Raw genomic sequence first — 22,810 nt, forward strand, 5'->3', positions numbered from 1 at the left:
AGACATACATGTCCATAGAGCATTGATTTTTAAGTTTATTTTGGAGCTATAAGGACTTTTGGAAAGTTGGAACACATGAGTGAAAGGATTAGGGTTGAATGCATTAATATGTGCACTACATGTAGCTCACGACGTAACCATATGGAGGTCACGACGTAGATGTAGGAAATCCCTGATTATCTTAGCCTAACGATGTCACGACGTGAGGAGTTGATCCTCACAACGTGATAGCGATCTGGATTGCTTGGGTTGGAGTTGATTCGAGTTGACTTGTGGCTGAATTTGGAACTAATGAGAATCAGTTCTCATTACGTGACCATAAGCTGGTCACGACGTGAGGGCCAGCTAAAGGAAGGGTTGGCCATTGACTTTTTGACAAGTTTGACATTTGGTTAACTGATAGAGTCGGAGAATTTGAAAGGCAAAATGGTCTTTCCCCCAAATGAGGATATCCTTGGTCTTTGGACTTGATGAATTGGCGGAGTTATCCTAATATCTAATTAGGGTTTAGTTTTAGATATGATTAGTGGGGGAGACTTCAGTACCAACACCCGATTATGAGATCTGTTCATTAACCGATTAACATGAGTCTCTTCACTGTACTCGTGGGTCGAAGGCACCAATCTTGGCCCACTGGATTATCTTATGCAGATTGGTAGATGTCTTTGTGATACTTACATGAAAGACCCTATAGGTATCTCGTGGCATTTGTATGAAAGGCCATGGGGGTAGCCAATGGGATTTGCATGTAAGACCATGAGGGTAGCCCGTGACACTTTGTTGTAAGGCCCTGGGAGTAGCATGACATTCCAAGAAAAGACCATGTGAGGTAGCCCATGACACTTTGTTGTAAGAACCTAGGAGTTGCCATAGCATTCCAAAGAATAACCATGGAAGGTAGCCCGTGACACTTGGTTGTAAGACCCTGGGAGTAACCTTGGCCTTCCAAGTTAAAGACCTTGGGGTGTCCCATGACAACTATATGTATGGTATGTTGTATTTTAGGGAACTCACTAAGCTTTGTGCTTATGGTTTTATGTTTATGGTTTCACGTATTTCCAGTTCCAAAGGGAAGAGCTTGATATGATTGTACCGCATCCACCAACATTCTGCATGATTTGATCAATTTTTACTTTGATGATTGTATGACGTATTTTATACTACAATGGGTTTTCAACCTAAATGGATGGTTGTTATAATTGATTTAAAAGAAAATTTTTAATTAGATTCTTTGGGACGTTACGACAAGCAGATGGAATGATGGATTCATTTGTAACCCAACTCAAAAAAGTGTAGATGACAAGAGGGTGTTGTAGGTTCTATGTATGAGATGCAAAATTTTTGGTTATCTACTTTCCCATCACACCCATCGGAAGGCACATGTCCTAAAATGGGACCATCGATACACCATCATGAAATCCCTCTCCTATGCAATCTAATCCAACAATGTTGGTAGCTTTAGGGTATGTGAAATACAGTCTACCACATGTGCAATCTACCTACCAATGTTCGTCGTGTTGTTATTTTGATATCTAAGAAGTATCACATGTGGGAAACTTGTGTATGTTGTCAATTCTTCAAACTCTGTGGTTTTGACTTCATTTATGTGTAACTCTATGGTTTTTCAATTCATTTATGTATCAGTGTTCTGTTTTCTGATTCGAAATATATGGATCGATGGTCTTAATTTGGAAAAAATAGTCGGGTTGTCTTTTGGATTCCACAATGAGATTAATGAAGAATTGCTTATTATTCAATTTCTTCAAGAGGTTTTTCTCCAACCCATAACCCACTTGATTTTGTTTAATATTCACATATTCCCTTCCAACTTGAAAAAAACCCAAGATGTTGACTAGTGGTTGAAAGATGCAGAAGAAAGCTAGAAGGTGGACTTAATCCAATTTTGCTTTATCTCTATTCCAACCTATATTCATATTTTTAATTAAAATCCAGCATGAGCACGATATGGGGAGAGTAAATCCTTAGGAAAGGATAAGAAAAGTGAAGGGGGGAAGAAAGAAATAAGGGTTCGAGTCGGGAGTATATAAAGAGAAGAAAGAAAAGATAGGGAAGAAGCTGATAAAGGGTGGGGCCTACCTGTTTATAAACTAGTTTTTTAACAAATAAATATCTAATAAACATTAAATTACATAAATAGAAATAAACAAGGGCAATACAATCCTTTTAAAAGTGATACGGACCAAACGTGCAACAAAAACATATAGTAGGGATGGTCCGATTTAAAATATATTAAAGACCTAACACGCAAATTACCTCAAACCATAAGGACCATTCGTGTAATTTACCCTAAATTTTACGACGATAATATGATATTTTCAATGTTTTTATTTTATTATTGTAACAATAACATAATATTTTTTCATAATTTATGTATATAAAGAATGAATCAATGTATTTGTATTTCTACGTTCATAGTAAAATAATATTTGTGTTTAAAACAGTCTAATTAAATGAGGAGGTTTTATAAAAAAGTTAAATAGATGAGTAAAAATTAATTAAATTTAATAATAAAATCTATTAAAATAAAAAAGAAAAACTATGGAAATATAATTTATATAGAAGTCAAGATTATTGAAACGATGATCTGACATTTATTTTGAGTCATTGCTTAATCATTCGAGATTCTCTAAGAGACCTTGTGTCACAGGGACCACTAACGTGATTTCTCCAAACGATTGTACCACACCTACAAAATGGACCAAACAACGGGAATAATGCGAGTCACTCTTTCTCGGCCCACAAACACCCGAAAATGGAACAGAGTCGTTTCACATTCTTTGCCTCACTCTGACTTCTTCTTATTCTTTCTTATTCTTCTTTTTCTTCTTCTTGGTCAACGCTTTCGGTTTCTCGGTCTTGGTCACGTTTAAGTAAGTTGAAAACTTCAAATTTGAGTTTTAACCTAATTCTTTTGGGTGACTTTGAAAAATCTAAATAAGTAGACATTGTTAACATGTTTTAATTTGTGTTAAAATATAAGTCATCTAAATTAGATTTTTATTTTTCTATGATTTTAATAAATCTGTGAATTGTTTGAAGCTTGTTGATATTTTTAAGGAAACTGCAATAAAATCCCTACATATTGGCCTCATAATCGATTTAGTCTTTATATATTTTTTTTATTCAATTAAGTCCTAAATACCGGTAATCGTATTCAATTTAACCCTTTGACCCGGTCAACAGGTCATCCAACTTTCAAAAATTACATTTTTGACCCAGATTTCTAAATTTATTACAATGTTGGTCCAAAATTTACACTTTTGGCCCAGATTTTAAACTTTTTTATAAATTTGGTCCAAAATTTACCCTTTTGCCCAAATTTTAGAATTTTATTATGAATTCATCCTAACTTTAGTTTTTTTTACAACTTTTTTTCTCAAAAAATTGTTTCTATTATGTTTTTTCTTTATAAACTCATATTTATACAAAAAAAAACATATTTTCACATAGAAATCTTATTTTTTCTATATAAAAACTTTTTTTAAAATGTTTTTTGTATATCAAAGATCTAGTTATAAATATAGGTTTTGATTATTTGTGTGATATCTCTTAAAAAATCAATTAAGAAATTAAAAGTAACCCTAAATTATAAAAACAAGTTTGGATTATTTGTTCTTTAATCACATTTATATGAAAGTTTAAACTAGTTACATTATATATGAAAGTTTAATATATATATATATATATATATATATATATATATATATATATATATATATATATATAATAATATTATATTTTATTCATAAGAATTTTTTTTAGGAAAAAAGTTAAAATCATAACTTTGATATATTTTTTTATAACTTTTTAATAAATATATTATCTAAATAAAACATATCCATTCATGACACGTGTCCAATCTAGGTTGTGATTTTTTATTTCCAATCAACCTCTTCATACTTGGATTATTTATAATCTTGTATTTCCTTTCTTTTTTAATGTCTGTTATATGGAATATCGGTTGCAATTTATTATCGATAAACATGTTTTTAGGGGAGTGGGAAATAACCAAAAATACAATAGCAACATAAATATATAAAATATTATAACTATCAATAACAAAATAGAATACTTTAACTAAAGTTCTAAAGAATTTACACATGAGTTTGGTTAAAAAAATTCCTTGTGAAGCTCAACTCAAGCATTTTTCAGGTCTTTGAGTAATTTTTTTTAACCAAACTCATGTGTAAATTTTTTAGAACTTTAGTTAAAGTATTCTATTGTGTTATTGATAGTTATAATATTTTATATATTTATGTTGCTATTGTATTTTTGGTCATTTCTCACTCCCCTAAAAACATGTTTATCGATAATAAATTGCAACCGATATTTCATATAACATACATTAAATAATAAAGGAAATACAAGATTATAAATAATCCAAATAAGAAAAGGTTGATTGGAAATAAAAAAATCACAACCTAGATCTGATACGTGCCATGAATGGATATATTTTATTTAGATAATATAGTTATTAAAAAGTTATAAAAAATATATCAAAGTTATGATTTTAACTTTTTTCTTATAAAAATTCTTACGAATAAAATATAATATTATTATATTATATATACTTTAAACTTTCATATATAATGTAACTAGTTTAAACTTTCATATAAATGTGATTAAAGAACAAATAATTCAAACACGTTTTTATAATTTAGGGTTACTTTTAGTTTTTTAAAGAGATATCACACAAATAGTCCAAACCTATTTTTATAACTAGATATTTTATATACAAAAAACCTTTTAAAAAAAGTTTTTATGTAGAAAAAATAAGATTTTTATGTGAAAATATCTTTTTTTTTTGTATAAATATGAGTTTATAAAGAAAAAACATATTAGAAATAAATTTTTGAGAAAAAAAGTTGTAAAAAAACTAAAGTTAGGATGAATTCATAATAAAATACTAAAATTTGGGCAAAAAGGGTAAATTTTGGACCAAATTTGTAAAAAAAAAATTAAAATCTGGGCCAAAAGTGTAAATTTTGGACCAAATTTGTAATAAATTTTGAAATCTGGGCCAAAAATGTAATTTTTGAAAGTTGGATGACCTGTTGACCGGGTCAAAAAGTTAAATTGAATACGATTACCGGTATTTGGGATTTAATTGAATAAAAAAAAAATACATAAGGACTAAATCGATTATGAGACCAATATGTAGGGACTTTATTGCAGTTTTCTCATATTTTTAATCTGGTTTAAAATTATAAGTCATCTAATGTCTATTTTTATATTATTCTTATAATCTCTGAATTGCTTGAAGTTTGGAGTCAGTAGATTATGCTTATATAGCTATTGTGTTGACATTCGACTTTTGTTTTCATATTTAGTTTGCGCTAAAAGAAATTCATTTTATTCCTAACGTACGTTGAAAGTGTATTTATTTATTTAATTAAAACAACCCAATGTTTTCCTTTGTACAAATCGTGGTGCTACACCGCCATTCTGGCATCCAGAACTGTGGTAAGTACTGGTATCCAGCCCAATGTATTCCTTGTTTGACCCACTTGAAAGTATTTCTCTTTAAATAGTTTTAAGAGAAAATTACACGGTTGGTCCCTACGGTTTGCTGTTACTTGCACGCTTCGTCCTTCGAAAGAATTTTTAACTCGGACCATCCCTATAACTTTATTTCGTTACCCGCCTAGTCCCTTAGTTAACCTTCCGTCTTATTTAGGGTTAGGAACTACTCACATGAGTGGCACGCTGGGGGCATTTTTGTCCTTTCAACCCTACAATATATTAGCGCCATTTAGAAGACGGATGGTTTTACGATTTCGATCACCGTCAAACCAAAACACACACAAACACACACTTGTCAGACGAATTCCCTTTCTTCTCTCAAACAAAAAACCCTAGTCGCTAACTAAAACTTTGTATGCTTTTCCAAATAATCAACAATGCCAGTTTGGAATTTAAGTAAAGCACGAGGTCGGGTGATCAGTGAAGCAAAAGTTCATCTTCAATATGGTAAGTCCGCCTAGTCCCTAATCTCGTTTTTATTTGCATTTGCTTCATGAAATCCTACAACCCTAATCAAGTGTTAATCAAAAATTTTGGGGCATTTCCTTAATAGGTGATCATCCGACCATGTTTTGCATGCTATTAAACCATGGTGGAAAGTTTACTGATTTTCCTGGAAGGAAGTATGTAAACGGAAAGAGACATTACGTTGAGTTAGTAGACATCGAGACTTTCTGTGTTCACGATATTGATGACATGATGGTGAAACTTGGGTATATCAATGAAAACCTACATGTGGAGATGTACTATCATTTTCCAAGGCCACTTTGCGATTTGGATTTTGGCTTGTTTGCTTTAGCTTTAGATGATGAAGTAAGCCATTTAGCAAAATATGTTGCCCAACATAAGCTAATAGAGGTGTATACAGAGCACGGGCAAACGAAATTACACATATACTCGATGTCACCAAACCCATCTAAGGTACGTATAGTTGAGATTGATTGTACCCCAAAAAGATTGTTTTTGGAATGGCATGATACACAAGTTGAGCCTAATGATGTGTTGACATTTGAGCCTAATAGAAACAACCCTCCTGTTTCACCTACTAGAAATGAGCCTTCAATTGACAAGGTGGACATGGTAAGTGATAATGCAATTATCATGGAAACTGAAATTGAACATAGTAGTGATGATAGTAGCAGTGGTGATGAGATCAAAAGTGGTGATGATAGTAAGGGTTGTATGCAAGGGAACCATAACAAGCCTAGGTGGTGGGACGGGTCAAGAAGTAGTCAACGAAGAAGGTAAGTGTCCTTGGGTTCTTTTAGCTAGTAAGTGGAAACATGACAAGTATTGGACAGTTAAAACATATGTTAGTGAACATAAATGTATTCAAAAAAGAAAGGTTAGGGATTGTGATTACAACTTTCTTTCAAAGCAAATTCTACAACTGGTGGAAGCAAACCCAAAAATTCTAGTTAAGGCTTTAAGGGAACAACTTCAATGTATCTACAAAGTAGATATTTCTAAGATGAAAACCTTTAGGGCAAGAGAAGCAGCCTTAAAAATTATCTGGGGTGATTATGCCACTCAGTACAAGATCATAGAAGATTATTTGTTAGAGGTGCAGACTCAAAACCCAGACACCACTATCAAGCTTGATGTTAAAAGTGAACCAAATCCTGATGTTGAGACAAGATCCTTCAGACGTGTGTACGTGTGCCTTGGTGCTTTGAAGCAAGGATTTGCAGCAGGGGAGAGGGATTTTCTTGGGGTAGATGGGGCTTTCATGAAAGGACCTTTCCATGGTCAAATTTTATCTGATGTGGTACATTTTCTCTTATGTTGTGGTTGAACCATATATTTTGATTTATTTTTTACTTTTATTTATTGGTTTGTATTGCATAGGCTTTAGATGGGAATAATGGAATATATCCTTTAGCATATGATGTGGTTGAAGCTAAGACATTGAACTCCTGGACATGGTTTTTAACTATTACACCCACAACCGGAACGACAGAAACGTTCTGGGGTGGATGACGTCATGTCAAGTATCACAACATATGCAGTATAGTAATCAAAGTACAACAACCATTGCATTAATAGTAATAGTTTTACATAAGTTACAGCTTATAGAGAGATCAAAGTAATACAGAGCTAGTATAAATGCAGCTCGGTTCTAGGCTGGCTTCACGAAAGCTCCCGGGTGTACCTGTTTATTGCTGACCTGAGAATACAACTTATTTTGAAAGCGAGTATCAGCATTTTTATAAATGCTGGTGAGTTCATAAGTATTTACTCTCATTTGTGTAAGTAAGTATTTTATTCAAAATAACTTTATAAAAAGTAGTAGTTTAGAATCTACGGTGTACTAGCATCCTTTCCAGAAAATCCTATATTTTCTATTTAGAAACAGTCTTCTGCCAAGACTCGACAGTGTTATGTTTTAAAGAGAGATTTTCCCTGAAATACTAACATTACCAAAATACGGTACTTGACTTTAAACAAAGTAGGAGAATATCACTGGTAAAATACTGGAGGAAAATAACATATGCCTCAGCAGAAATACTGCTGACCGAGGCAAAAGAAATCATAGACTCCAGGAGAGTATCGATTGAATGATACGCCTGGCTCAATCTAACAAAAGGAAACACAGACCCTAGACGGTATCAAATGTACGATACGGCTAGCAAGGTCTAAAACAAAGAAACACAAACCCCGGATAGTATCAAGTGAAAGATACAGCTAGCAAGGTCTAAAACAAAGAAACACAGACCCCAGACAGTATCGAATGAAAGATACAACTAGCAAGGTCTAAAACAAAGGAACACAGACCCTAGACAGTATCAAATGTAAGATACAACTAGCAAGGTCTAAAACAAAGAAACACAAACCCCAGACAATATCAAATGAACGATACAGCTAGCAAGGTCTAAAACAAAGAAACACAGACCCCAGACAGTATCAAATGAATAATACAGCTAGCAAGGTCTAAAACAAGGAAATATAGTGATAAATCTTGTTACCTTAAGACCATGAATTATAAGGAAAACATGGAGATACTCGTAACCATACTAATTGACAGTAGAGAACTTGACACCCTGCAAGCGTCGATATGAATGTGACATTTGTCACCCCTTGGCTTGGTAGGCCGGGGACTGTAGCTAGCAGTCAGGGTGTGGGAGTGTCAGTCCCGTATAGATCTGTACACAGAATGCCCGCTCTCCCTCCAAGAGACTCTGGTTACCAACTCGACAACGGGGAGATCCGTGTCGCGAAGATGCATCTCGTATTCTGAATTCTATTGTAAGTACTGGAATAATGATATAGACTCACGAATGAACGGACCCCTTTGGAATTCTTGTACTAGAAAGAGTAAATAGAGGCTCCTAACTATTCCAATAATAGTTACTAGTGTCTCTCGTCTATGAACGGTGACTGGAAGGATGCCCTTGCTACCCAAGGGGAAATGAACTAGTCGATAGAAACCTTTTTTTCTATACATGTATACATAATATATAACTAATGTTTGAATGACCTTCAGACGGATAACCGATACCCACCAGACCACATCCCAACGAGGAAAAGGAAATAGGGCGAACTAGCCTTCCTAAGTCTTTCAAACATTATTTATATAACTATACAAATACAGGAATGCATTTAACGAAAGATCTATGAATGATGAATGGAAGAATGCCCTTGCTACCTAAGGGAAGTGAACGGTTCGATGGAAACCTTTACGTCTATACATGTATACATGATATACAACTAATGTTTAAAACCTTTAGGGTGAACTATCCTTCCTAAGTCTTTTAAACATTATTTATATAACTATACAAATACATACATGCATTTTAATGAAATAAAAGCATAGAAGAAAACTCTGATGAAAACTTTGGAAAATCTTTACACATAAGAAAATTACGACTTGATGGCAGTTTGTAAAACATGTTTTGAAAGTCTTTGGAATCCTTTGAAAAACCTTTCATACTTTATCAAGAGTTGAAAACATAATTTGGAAATCTTTAAGCTGGATAAACAGTTTAATATGCAAAATCTACTTTGTTATACAGTTATTAATCGCATGGGATTTATCTAATAACTGTACAGTTCAACTTGTATTCCCCCTATAAAAGCAGTAAAATCATTTAAAAGGTTAAATCAGGGGTATGAACTCACCTGTTGTATGTGGATCGGGTGGAGGTGCCAGTTCGGTGCTCGCTGTCAAGTGAAGACTTGAACACACTTAGTGACCTATTAACATATACTGACATATGTTTACATACAATTAGTAATTATAATACTAATTTAAACACGTAAACGCCTCCTAATGTGTAGAGAACACTTTGGTCAAGTGCTAGGAGGCTTTTGGGTTGCAAATAAGGGAGTGTATGGCCTAGATAAGGAGTTTACTCATCAAGAGTAAACTCTTTATGGAGTTTACGGCCCTAAGACCATATCCCCATGAGTTTACGGCCGTACAATCATGGGTGGTGTGTTCTTGGATGCTTTAAGGTCTTATAACATTTGTGGAATTAAGCTAGGTTCAATTCTAGGGCATAGGAAGTGGTTTAGTCATCAAATGGACCAGTTTTGGGAGTTTACGGTTCATTGACCACTCCTTGAGGAGTTTACGGCCGTAAACACATGAGTTTATGGTCGTAAACTCATGTTTGTCCATTTCTTTTGTTGTTTGGTGGTTCTAACTCATGCACGCAAGGTTCTAGCCACTTATATGAGCATAGGAAGGTGTTAAAGGCACTTAAACACCTTGGAAAGGTGTTTACGGTCTAAGAAGGTGTTCTTGGGGAGTTTACTACCTTAAAAACATGACTTTATGGCAGTAAACTCATGTTAGTCCATGAATCATGTGTTTTGGTGCATCAAATGAAGGATTACAAGGCTCTAGGCACTCACGGAAGCTTTTGGGGGTGTTTGAGGGATAATCTAACACCCAAAAAGGTGTTTCTGGTCCTTGAAGATGGGTTTACGGTTCAAGAATGTTCTTGGGCCGTAAACTCATGTTTACTCCTAAAATGCTAGGTTTTGGTGTTCTAAGTTCGTGTGTGTAAGTCCACAAGTCATATCTAAGCTCTAGGAGTGGTTTGGAAGGGTTTTTGGGCACAAAAACCCTCTTTCAAGGTGTTTACGGTTTTCGGATGCTCCCAAGACCGTAAACTCTTGTCCTTCGGGTTTTTGGATGTTTAAGCCACGAATTTGCAAGCTAGATGAGATAAACAACAAGCTAGGAAGGTTAACTTACCGATTTGAAGCTCGAAGGGGCGATTTTTGACCAAAACCCGATTTGTATAGAGAGAAAGTAGAGAGAGAGTGTCTAAGGTGGGAAAAAGGTGGGGATGAAACCCACTCAACCCTTATATAGGGTGGAGTTTATGGTCTAGTTGGGGGTTCACCTGACACCAACCGCGCACGGGGTTTTTCACAACTACCGTTAAACACGAAAAATTTTAAAATTATAATTCCTTAATTTTGGTTCGCTTGACGAATATTATTTAAAATATTCCAACGGGTTTAAATCCGGTCAAAAATATTTTTGGGATAAATTTTGCTAATTTTTGACGTGCTTAATTTCGACATTAAGACTAATAGAAATTCTTGGGTTGCCACATTAACTCACTTGGGTGATGACCTAGGGTTGGCTTCAAATTCAAATTTTACATTTATATTAGACAGACAAAAGGTTATCTTCTTGTGTTTTGAATACTAATATCTAAAGGAAAAGAAATCATTGACATAATGTATCTTTCTTGTAGGGTTTAAGTTCTACCATCGCAGATTTGTTTCCTTGTGCAGAGCACCGTTATTGTGTTCGCCACATACACGACAATATGAGGTCACATTGGAGAGGGGATAAGTTTACAGAACTGCTTTGGAATTGTTCAACAACATATATTGTGCAAGAGTTTGAAAAAGAAATGGAAGAAGTTAGAAAACTAAACCAAGAATGTTATGAGTGGCTTAAACAAATACCACCTCAACATTGGGCACATTCTCATTTTACAGGTTTGACCATGTTATATATTCTAATGTATGATAACTATTGTTGTATACTCTAATGTTTGCTAACCAATTTTACATGTATTCTATTAATTAATAGGGAGAGCACATTCTGATATTGTGATAAACAACATATGTGAGTGCTTTAATAGCAAAATAATAGAAGGATGAGACACACCAATTATCAATTGCTTAGAGTTCATCTGGGAGTACATCATGAAGAGGAATGTGAATGTTGAAAAAGAAATTGACAAAGCAACAGGCCCTTTGACTCCAACAGCTACCAAGCTATTGCAAAAGATCAAAGATCAGGCAGAGGAGTATACAACATCATTTTGTGGAAATGGGAAGTACCAAGTGAGTGGACCTTGGCAAGATCAGTGTGTAGTGAATGTGAATCAACGAACTTGTTCATGCAAGAAGTGGGAAATAACTGCAATGTCATGCAAACATGTTGTATCTGCAATTTGGGACATGAGGAGAAATAATGTTGCAATTGGTATTCCAGAAACCTTTGCTCATGAATGTTATTGGCTATCAACCTGGAGGAACATGTACTCTTTCAAAGTGGATCCGATAAATGGTAGAAGAATGTGGATTAAGTCACCTTGTCCAACTACTTTGTTGCCTCCAAAACACCATGTCCCAATAGGAAGACCAAAAAAAGAAAAGAAGGAAGTCAGCTACAGAAAAAGAGGATATGATCAAAGGGAATACAGTTTCTAGAGCACAAAAAACTGTTACATGTACCAAATGTAACAACACAGGACACAATGCCAGGACTTGCAAAGGGCATTTACCAACTGTTGGGAAGAAGAAGGGAAACAAGAAGAAGGAGAAAGGAAAAGAGAATGAGAAAGGAAAAGAGAAGAAGAAAGGAAAAGAAAAGGATCCATTGTAAACTCTTTTATCATGTGATGCTCTTATTTTGGTTAAACTATTATGTCATGTGATGTTTCTATTTTTGTTAAACTATTATTTCATGTGATGTTTGTATTTTAGTTAAACTGTATTGTGTTTAGTATCACCAAAATAATTGCAGTTGGTACTTAGATATTTGTTTTTGGTTAAACTGTTATGTAATGCTTTTGTTTTAATGTTATCTAATGGATCAATTATTGGTACTTTGACATTTGTTTTTGGTGATTTCATTTGGCATGTTTTTGGTCATTTCATTTGGCATGTTTTTGGTCATATGTTAAATGAAAAATACCAAAAGATAGCATTTGAAGTGCATCTATTAATGTACCAAAAGATAGCATTTCTCTCCCAATTCCAGCAATACAAGATGGTAATAATCCATTGTAATCTTTTATAAGACAACAAAGTGCAATTATTAATTGTACCAAAATATACCATTTCATTAAAATGCAGCAATACAAACATGCTAATATTACACTTTCATTAGATCATCTTCAACCACAAACCACTATTGATATACCTAATACTACAACTTGTAAACAATTATCCAAAAAAACAAAATCCAACTAACAATTAACAACTCAGGTTCCGATTTTGGATTTCAAGTTCTTCATTCGGGATTTTAAGGTCTCGATTTTGGATTTGTAGTTCTTCATTATGGATTTGAAGCTCAAGATTTTGGCTTTCAGCCTCATACGTATGATTTTCTTCATCTACCCACGAAATAAATCCACTTCTTGGTCCCTGAAGTTTTCAATAGCCTCGATTAGCACAAACTAGGGTTCATCCTAGAAATTACCAAAAAAAATTGATAACTTAATACCTGTAAAGGGCATGCATATAAAGGCCTACCAGGGTTTCTCTTTGTTCCTGAAGTTCGTATGATCCCTACAGATCTACACTTGCATTTCACCATAATCAATTTTGTGGATCTTCAATCTTCACGAGCAAAAGAAATGGAGTAGAAAAGGAGAAGTGGAAGCACCGATTGAGAAAAAAAGGAAGGATAAGTAGTTTTAAGTCCGTTGTAGGGTTGAAAGGACAAAAATGCCCCCAGCATGCCACTCACGTGAGTAGTTCCCAACCCCAAATAAGATGGAAGGTTATCTAAGGGACTAGACGTGTAACGAAATAAAGTTATAAGGATGCTCCGAGTTAAAAATTCTTTCCAAGGACGAAGTGTGCAAGTAACAACAAACCATAGGGACCAACCGTGTAATTTTCTATAGTTTTAATGTATATGATAATACAACTTCTGGAATGTAACCAAACCTCATGAAAATAGGTATGTTGAATCTTCAAAGTCTCGTACCTCAAGTAAATTTCTTAGCAATTTACAGCTTCAGTTTCTTAACTTATAAGTTGCCCATAATTCTATATAATTTATGAGCAACTTTAATCGAATGCCATGTTTGTCTTAGATTTCCTTTACAAAGTCCAAAGTCCATTACTTTCAAATTGTTAGTCTGCTCTCAAATTTATCATACTTTCCCATCTTTCGTGATGGTTGTTGGGTAATCTTGACATGGGTCATGGGTTTATTGAAGTTATGGGTATGGGTAGTATTTGATTGTTTGTTTAATGTTTGAATAAATAGCTTTGACCAAGTTCAAATATAGAGAAAACGTGTGGACATACTTGGTCACTTAAGGGTGTTTTTCTTTAGGAGTAATGGCTAGTTTTTAGGCTTTAGGTTGTTTATTCCCGTTGGTTTTTTGTAGGCTATTTATAGCCAGCTGTTTTTGATTAATATAGTGAAGTTGAGTCCAGAATAAACAAAACTCTCCATCTGTTTTTTCCTTTTTTATTTTCATGTGTTGCAGCTACAACAGGAACTGTTTTCTTTCCTTCATTTTGTACAGGGGCTGTAGGGGCTGGTCCAACATTTGGTATCAGAGCCCTAAGCTCAATATGTGGGATCTTTGAATAGGTTCTATGTGAACCTGTTGCTATTGCAGTTCTGTGTGAGCTGTGTTCCAAAAACAAAATCTGTGTGATTGTTTTTTTTCTTTTGATCTGTATGAAGAGAAAGATGTGTGCTAAGAAAGTGGTGCGTGCTGAGAAAGTGTTGTGTCCTGAATTCAAGTTCTGGGTGAAGAAGACTGAACCTATGTGGTGAAGCTATCTATGTGAAGAAGCTAGTCAAAGTAAGGAAGACGATCAGAAAACAAAGTTTTAGTGCACCTGCAAGTGTGTATCGGTGGTTTGTAGAAAAAAAATTTCAGAAACAACTCAAGTGTTGGTTGGTTCTGTGCAAGAAGAAAGAGAGTGATATGTGTTGGTTGTTTCCGTACAAGAAGCAAGGGTCAAGTTAGGGAAGTTGCCAGAAACAAACCCAGGAGGATCAAGTCAAGTTGTCCCTGTGACCAGTCAAAGTATCCCGCTGCAATTCCCCAAGTTAACAGCCACAAATTATACAAGTTGGTCGATTATGGTGGAGTCGATCTTACAAGCATAAGACTTATGGGAAGCGGTTGATCCGGAAACGGGAAAAGCGGTAGAGGCAAAGAAAAATATAATAGCAAGAGCATTTGTGTTTCAAACTCTACCTGAAGATATATTGCTTCAAGTGGCTAAGCATAAGGATGCAAACGATGTGTGGGAAGCGCTTCGTGTGCGATATTTGGGAGCCGAAAGAGTTCAAAAGGCAAGACTTCAAACACTTAGAACCGAGCTAGAGATGTTGAAGATGAAAGAGGGTGACACGATTGATGAGTTTTCGGGGAAACTTAGTGAGATTGCATCCAAATTCAAGAGTCTTGGATCTAGCTTGGAGGATGAGATAATGGTAAGAAAGCTACTAAATTCGGTTCCTAAGAAGTTTTTGCAGATTGTTGCATCCATTGAGTAATACTCCGAGATAGAGGACATGTCACTTGAGGAAGCTGTGGGAAGGTTGAAGGCATATGAAGAGAGAATCAAGGTTCTTGATGAAATTGATAATGATCAAAATCAAAACAAACTCTTACTGTCAAAAGAGGAATGGGAAGAGAGAACCAGGCGTGGTAACTTTAGTCAAGATCAATCTGGACAAGGAAGAGGTCGGGGTCAAGGAAGAGGTCATGGTAGAGGTCGAGATGGCCAATTCAAAAGCTATGAAGATCGAAGGGAGAAAGGTATGTATCGAGATAAATGACATATTAAATGTTATAATGGTCAAGAATATGGACACTATGCAGCCGATTGTCCTAAGAAGGAAATAAAAGAAGAAGAAGCTAATTTGATTCAAGATGATGATGAGCCCGAAGCACTACTTTGAAGAATCAGATTCATGTCTAGATTAAGGGGTTGATTGTTGGGTAATCTTGACATGGGTCATGGGTTTATTGAAGTTATGGGTATGGGTAGTATTTGATTGTTTGTTTAATGTTTGAATAAAATAGCTTTGACCAAGTTCAAATATAGAGACAACGTGTGGATATACTTGGTCACTGAAGGGTGCTTTTCTTTAGGAGTAATGGCTAGTTTTTAGGCTTTAGGTTGTTTATTCCGGTTGTTTTTTTGTAGGCTATTTATAGCCAGCTGTTTTTGATTAATATAATGATGTTGAGTCCAGAATAAACAAAAGTCTCCAACTGTTTTTTCCTCTTTTATTTTCGTGTGCTGCAGCAACAACAGAACCTGTTTTCTTTCCTTCATTTTGTTCAGGGGCTGTAGGGGCTGGTCCAACAATGGTTGTTCTTTCTAAATTTAGTATAGGATCATCTTCTTCTACTAATGATTATAAATATGATGTATTTTTAGGTTTTCGGGGTGTTGATACTCGATATGGTTTCACTGATCATCTCCATAAGGCCATCCTTGTTGCCAATATCTCTACCTTTTTGGATGTTGAGGAGATTGAAACCGGACAAGATCTGAAACCCGGAAATGGAGAGTGCGATTAAAGAATTCAGGGCTTCTATTATTGGGTTGTCAAAGAATTATGCTAATTCATCATGGTGCCTTAATGAATTAGTACTGATCCTTGAGCAACGTATGGCATGCAACCATATAGTCACCCCCATTTTTTATGATGTTGAGCCCACCCATCTTAAGAAGCAAGAAAGTACCTTTGCCCTTTGGAGTTGCAATGGCCGAGCACAAACGCAATATGGGGGCAGAGACAAATGCAAATAAAAGAAGTCAATGGGGTCAAAAGATTGACAGATGGATTCAAGCGCTTGCTGAAGTTGCTGATATAAAACGGGAGAATGCAAAAGGCAGGTAACCACTTTCTTACCCAAAAAATTTCTCCTTCGATATTGTTTATTAACACATGAAATGTTAATATAGCATTCTCTATGTGCATTTCAGTAAGTTTCTTTAATATCATCAAATGAACATAACTTGATGTATTTAAATTGTATAATGAAAATGCATAAAAGTGAATCCGAGTTTTTAATTATGTGAGCTCATCAATTAATTTGTATAGATAGATTATACATCCTGAATTTTTTAGCAGTTAGAATAAAATATTGACTTCTGTGCATTTAGTATTGAGCAAATTGTAGGAAATAGCAACTAAATTTGCCTTTTTTTTACCGATTTGGGCAATGTATTTTAACTTTTACCAATAAAGAGCATACTCACAATTTTTAAAGATTATAAGAATTTTTAACTTGGAATATGGAGAACAGGAAACAAGTTACCATATGACTTTTTTCATCTTCGTGTTTATGTGTAAAGCATCTGACAGATGATAATGTGTCAATACAAGTGTCAAATCAACCTTCAAACATTACCAAGTGAGTAGAGAAATAAGATCACCGACTACCATTTCTCAAATGGCTTGCAAACGAGATTTGCCATGCCACCTCAACTTTCATCTTTCAAATGCTACAAGGCATATTGCATGTCACTTCATTATTTTTGGGTCCCACATAATTATACAAAAAATTTATCTTTTTTATATTAACATTGCGTTAGTTTATGAACTTATTTGTTACATTAAATATATTTATGGAGACCTTCAAAGCCTCAAAATTGTCACCATTTGGCCACTAAAATTCTAATCGTGTCTTACCACCTTCATCCACATCATGGCGCTAAAATCACATGAAATGACGAAAATTACCCTTGTTTTTGTTCTTTTGTCATTTCTATGAACATAAGGACCATTTTTCTAACATTTTTGGAAAAGGGAATGAGAGCTCCAGCCATTGATGATCTGCTCCAAACCTCCAACGGCACCCACTCCTCGCCTCCTGTTGCTGTTGCTGGCCACCTCCTCACCATAGTTCCTTTCTCTTACACCCCTCCTCCTCCAGAAAGAACTTAAATTTGTGATCACATGAAGTAGAAACCAGAAAGAGGAATTGTCAGAAAAGACAATCGATCTATATATGAACATAAAATTCCACCAGAGAAAAAGATGGTCTGCTTCTCTCATTCCCGATTCTGCTTTCTCTGTCCAACTCCGATTTTCTAATTTCTAGTAATAAGAAAATTTTGATGTCTCTCTTTGGTTGGGTTGCTAGAGATGGTGGTGGTGATTTCTAGATTTGCAGGTGATTGCTGGAGATGGTGCTGGTGGTTTGTTAGTTTTGGTCCCAGATGTTATTAAAAGAAGAAATTACACTTTTAGCCTTTGATGTTTATTAGTTTCATATTTTTGGTCCAATAATATTAATTTTCGAGAAGAAAACATTTTTAAATTCCATTTCAGCACCACGTGGATGAAAGTTGTCAGAATTAACCTACATGGCATGCTATTATGGTAACATCTCGAACCTGCTATATCTTAATGGTTAAATGGTGACCAAATTGGAAGTTTAAATATTTAATTAGCACGACTAGAACTTTAATGGCCAAATGGTAACAAACTAACAATTCTGAGACATTGATGTTCAATATAGTCAAAACTTCTATATTTTTTACATTTGACACATAAAACTTTGATCTTTGGTTTTAAATTACATGTGGTGCCCTCAACCTTGAGAAGATGTTGAAGATCATTATTTATCAACCAAGATAACTAATAAGTTCTAACCCTTCATTAGTACTGCTATTGAAGGGTTAGAACTTAATTATTTTGATTAATAAATATGATAAATAATAATCCTCAATATCTTGTCAAGGGGCACCATCTATTTTATCCACATGTGGTTGAGGGCACCACATATACTTTAAAACCAAGATCGAAGTTTTATCAGTCCACTCAAAAAAAAATTGACTTTGGGTGCCCCCCCCCCCCCCCCCCCCCCAAATCTCGTCTTTAGATCTGCCCCGGTTGATACTGGCTAGATGTAGCAATTTTGATCATCTATCTGAAAATTGGTCATTTGTATTATATGTTATTTCTAGTGGGTCAACCAAGTAAACTCTAAAACTTGCTTAAAAATAAAACGGGTTGAAATCTTCTAAAGTTTACTCAAACTTACAAAATTTTGCATCGTTTTTTTAATAAAATTAATTGTATTTTGAGTAATGTAGTTTTGTAATAATATTTAATATATTAACTATTTATGAAATTTATAATTATAGGCAAGTAAATATCGGCGGATAAAACTAACACAACTTCTTCATCCGTTCTGACATGTAAATACTTATAGCTATTTTAAGTGCATCTTGTGATGTCATTCACAATAACCACCACTAACCACTATAGTGGTGGGTGCCACCTCATATCATCACATCTAACCACTAAGATACCCACCACTATATACCTCTTATTTATTTATTTTTTAATATATATATATATATATATATATATATATATATATATATATATATATATATATATATTATTGTAGAGAGAGGTAGAGAGAGTTAGAGTGAGAAAGAGTTACGTTGGTCGTTGTCTTGTGTCGTCCCCACCACGAACCACCACGAAAATGCCCGACCACGATAGGCCCGGGTGGTGCACACCGACCACGATCGTGTCCACGTAGACCACAAGCCGGTTTGTGGCCGGTGTTTCGGATGGTCTGAGTTTGATTTGTTATATATGTTTAATATAGGTATTACAGAAAACAAATGAAAGATAGAGCAAACAACAACTTTACGACGCTAACATGCCTATTTATTTCTATATGTTAATTGGTAATGATTGGATATTGTTTTTGGTATTCGTATTGCTATATCATCTTTGAGTTAGATACCAGGTAAGAAAAATTGAAAAAAGCAAATGCCAACAAGGGACTGGTTTTTTAGTTTAAAAATTACTATATTTTGTAGACAGTTATAACGACATTGCTATAATAGGTAGATTCAAAATACATTGCCCATATCTCTGTAAAAAAAAGCAGAAATTTGTTTTTGTAAATTTATGTTTATTATATTATAACTAACTCATTTAGATAAACCTTTTTAATAATGTGTAGATGCTTTTTATAAAAATAACCTAATCTTGAACGGTTTGATATGCATCTAGTATTAACTATGTCATACTACATTGAAACCATAGTGTCTTTTATCATGATAAAACTGCAACTGCATTTACTTGCAAGCTGTAAAGGATAACCTATAACTAATCTGTGACATTTTGTTCACATTCATGCAAAACCAGATTTAATAGTAATCAGATTTGGTAATTGTATATCCTTTCTTATTATCCTACGTAACATATACAAGGGATATATATATATATATATATATATATATATATATATATATATATATATATATATATATATATATATATATATATATATATAGTTACAATCTATTCCCTATACTAATATTATCTTGTCTAATATCCCCTCGCAAGCTAATGCCAGGTACAAACATTAAGCTTGGACCGTAACCCCTCAAATCGTTGTGAAGATAATGGTTTAGTAAATATATCAGCAATCTTATCATTTGTGAATCTTATCATTTGTGGATATAAACTGGACCGAGAGACGCTTTGCTGCAACCTTCTCTATGACAAAGTGGAAATCAACCTCAACATGTTTTGTGCTAGCATGAAAGACAGGATTAGCAGACAAGTAGGTGTCACCAAGATTGTCACACCATAGAATTGGTGTTAACCGGTGTCAACGTGACTAGAATGCATAATTCTCGAAGTAAAGTTTCAAGCCAAGTAACCTCAGCAACAATATCGACAAGAGCTTTGTATTCAGCCTCAGTGGATGAGCGAGAGACAGTCTTCTGAGTCTTCTGTTTTCTTGCAAACCAGGAAACAAGATTTTTACCAAGATAGATACCACATCCCCCGGTGGATCGTAGGTCATCCGGGCACCCTGCCAGTCAGCATCAGAGTAGTGGTTAGCAGAGGAGCACTACCATCACCATAAGCATGAATGGTAGTGTCGTGTGAAGGCGTGAGACATAAACCAAAAGTGCTAGTGCCATTAAGATATCGTAGTGATAGCTTCATTTTATTTACTTTTTTTTTTATAGTTTATTTTAGTACATTTCATTCGCATTTTAGTTAACTTCCATGCATATTTTCCCTTTTGTTATTTTTATGACCATTTCGGGGTACTTTCTAGTTTCTTGAGCATTATTGCAGATTTTCTTGGAAACTAGCGGGGCGGCACTCTTAGGAGGCGATTGGGCTTGAAAGGAATTGGGGATTTCGTGCTTGATGGCTATGAAGGTGACTCATGGGGTGGACCTGTCAATTGCTTGAAGACTTGGAAGAATTGAGCTTTAAATTTGAAAGACGTGGGAGAATTCTTGAGTGTGCAAGATCAATATTTGGGAGTTTGCGGAAGTTTAGAGTGATGTGGATAAGCAAATTGGGCTTTAATTGAAGAAATATTGAAGAAAAATGGACTAGGAGTTGATTGGATTCGAACTGGGCCAATGGATTAGCTGTGGGGGCCCAAAACTTGAAGAAGCCCAAAAATACCCGTCAGACCCCGCGGCCCGCGTAAGATTCCCCGGGCCCGCGTGGGTTCCTGACTAGGGCAATTTCGGGATTTTGCTAAGAGCTTTATTTTGGGAAGTTTGGTGTGCCTCTTTAGCCTTATCTTAAAGGTCCGATTTTGAGACTTTCTCTCTGGAGTTTGGAGCATTTTTGGAGGCCAAGAACACTTGAAGAATATCTTCTTTTCATCTCTTGAATCTTGTCAAATGTTTAGTACAATCTCATCTAACTTTGTTCATTTGAGTTTAGCTATGCTTGGCTAAACAAATCTTGGTTGACTTTTTGTTGAATCTTTTGAACTTTTGTTGGATGTTGAAGAATCCATGAACTTGTTCTTAAATCTTTATGGAATTGTTTTGTGTTTTATCATATTATCACTACTAGTATGTTTTTATTCATGAGTTTAAATATGTTTGTGGTGATTAGTTGGCTAATTTCTTGATTAAGTAAATGATCCTCAAATTAGCAAGCAACAAATGATTTTTGTGTTGTTTTTGCTTCACACAATCATAAAAACATTTCCTCCAACATGGTGGTGAAAGCATTTGACCCCTCTTGGATTTGGTGACTTTTTGGTTCTTAATGCTAGTTGACTTTCACTAATTACATGCTATTTGGAATTAGTGACTTTGACTAAGGAAATTGTTATGAGCTTCTCTAGCCATTTCAACAATTAAGAAAAGTCTAGGTAATCTCAAGCTCCTTGGATTGCTATAGCCAAATTAAGGATTTAAATCAAAGTATTGCACCATTGGATTCTAATGATATGTTCATCAAAAGTCAAAGTGAGGAAACTTTAAGTCAACCATCTCTCCTTTATTGATTTACATCAAACTCTTATTTTTGTTGCATTTGTCTATTTAAATTATAGTTAATTCTAGTTTGTTTCAAGTATTTCAAAACACCAAAATCCCCTATTTTATTTTTATTGTCATTTTACAAGTATTTTTACAAAGAGATTTTTCATAAAGTTATAAATTGAACCAATCTCCATGGATTCGATCCCTTTACCACTATACACTATTTTAGTGTGTAATATTTAGGGTTATTATTTGTGTTGGCCTCGACAACCACCACGTAGAATCCGTTTAACCACTGACCAGTGGTTAACAGTTGGGGAATGCATGAACTGACAAACTTTGTTGAGTGCATAAGTAATGTCCGGGCGGGATACAGTAACATATTTTAGTTCCCCAACGGTTTGACGATATCGAACCGGGTTTTCAAAAAGAGCAATTTCACCAAGAGTGAGAGAGGTGCCAGTAGGAAGAGGAGTGCTAGCAACATTCAAGTCCAAAGTATTTTGTATTTTATATATATATATATATATATATATATATATATATATATATATATATATATATATATATATATATATCGTTTTAAAAAATATTTCCATCCCCTTTCTTTTTTAGGGTACAAAAAATATCTGCGGCCTCATCCTTGACACGAGAATGCTTAAGAATGAAAAGCTACCTGAAACATCTGAGCTGGAAACAAATGCATTAAGTAAGATGGATAATTTGATGCTACTAAAACTCAATTTTGTGAAAATTAATGGGTCTTATGAGAAATTTCCAAAAGAGCTTA

Source organism: Lactuca serriola, chromosome 1 (genome assembly GCF_051521515.1).
Source record: "Lactuca serriola cultivar US96UC23 chromosome 1, Lser_US96UC23_V15, whole genome shotgun sequence".
In the NCBI taxonomy this organism is placed as follows: Eukaryota; Viridiplantae; Streptophyta; class Magnoliopsida; order Asterales; family Asteraceae; genus Lactuca; species Lactuca serriola.